A 1,723-nucleotide genomic window follows, 5' to 3' on the forward strand; every position below is an offset into this window, starting at 1 on the left:
TGTAGTACATAAAATTTTGCTAGATAATATAAAAATTTATTAATATAACATAAAAAAAAATTGCACATATAACACATAAATTTTATTAATTGGTATATGATCTGTCAAAAAATTGTGTATTATGATTTAAAGATTAATAAACCTTTGTATGTTATGCAACAAAAAGTTATATGATATACTTATTTTGTTATTAGATGTCAATATTTTTTATAAGTGTTCTTTCAAAAATTTATATGTTGTATACCAAATTTTTTGTACTATGTTTTAAAATTATTGTGTATCAAAATTTGTATAATATGTATATTTTGTTGGTTGTGTGTTAATATAATTTTTAAAATTTTTTGTGTTGTGTATTAAAATTTATGTATTGTACACCAAAAGTTTTGTCCTTAATTGTTTTGCTGAAGATATACAATAGAATAAGAAGAAAAAAGAGGAGGAAAAGGAGGAGGAGAAAAAAAAATAATGAAAAGAAAAAAAAAAGAAGGAAGAGAAGAAAATGATGACAGCAATAACATTGAAAAAAAAAAGACGATGACAAGATTAAAAATAAAAGTACACAGACAACTATGATAATATTTTTGAAAAAAATATGCGTACAATAAACATAATTTAGTCGGATTTAATTTAAAAATTATTTTGCTATTTACCTTTATTGTATATATAAAGCAAATTGTAATTAATCCGATAAATTAGAATAAAATCTTTTTAAGAGATCAAAGAAAAAGAGAGATAATGTTAAATCACTACAAGGACATGCCAACGGTTCTATAAACATTACGATTTAGCCGTTTAGAGCGTGAACATTTGATTTTGCGGCAGTTTTTACAAACCGTTTGTACAACTGCCACAAAATCAATAAATCTATTTACTGCGGCTATAAACCATTGCTATTTGATAAATATGTTCTTTTAAAAAACTGTAGCAGTTTGAAATTGCCACAATCTATTATATAAGATTATATAAAAAAAAATTTTCAAAGTCAAAGCACTTTGAAATAATCCCTTTTTTATAGGTAAAATATATCTACATATACGAGCAAAATTGCGAGTTTTATCTACATAACAACAATCAACAAAAAAAAACAAAATATTAACGTAACACATTAACAACAAAACATTTATATAAACATAATCTTCAGAACTCAATGCATTATAAAAATCTAAAGAAATGTTAAATTCTTCACTTTTACGTCTTCAAAATATTTATATAAACATTAATGTGGCATTTTTAAGCTAATTTTCTATTTAGATTTGAGAGAATACTAAGGGTCCTAAAAAATTTCATAATTATAATAACATTACAAATCCAAATGGAAAAATAACAATAATAGACCAGGTAAAACGTGAAGATTTTATTATTTTTGTGTATTTATGAAACGGCGGTGCAGTTTTTATTCATCCAAATAATGATTAGCCATAATATATTCTGTTTTGTGCAGAATATATGTTAGCAACTTGACAACTTTAATTATGAAGTGTTTTTTATTAGAGAAATATTTAGATTTATTTCAAGAAAATGTTTAGATACTGATAACTTTTGGCAAAGTCCACTACTACAAATCACTGGTTTATTCGGATTAGTATTAAGATACATCCATTTTTCTTAATTAAATTTGAGAGTAAACGTTTTTTTCAGTTTTTTATTATTTATCTAAAGACTAAAATAATTTTTCATGGTTGAAAAAATTTTATTTAATCTTTAATTATTTAAGTAATTAGTT

The sequence above is a fragment of the Arachis ipaensis genome, chromosome B04 (genome assembly GCF_000816755.2).
Source record: "Arachis ipaensis cultivar K30076 chromosome B04, Araip1.1, whole genome shotgun sequence".
Taxonomy (NCBI): domain Eukaryota; kingdom Viridiplantae; phylum Streptophyta; class Magnoliopsida; order Fabales; family Fabaceae; genus Arachis; species Arachis ipaensis.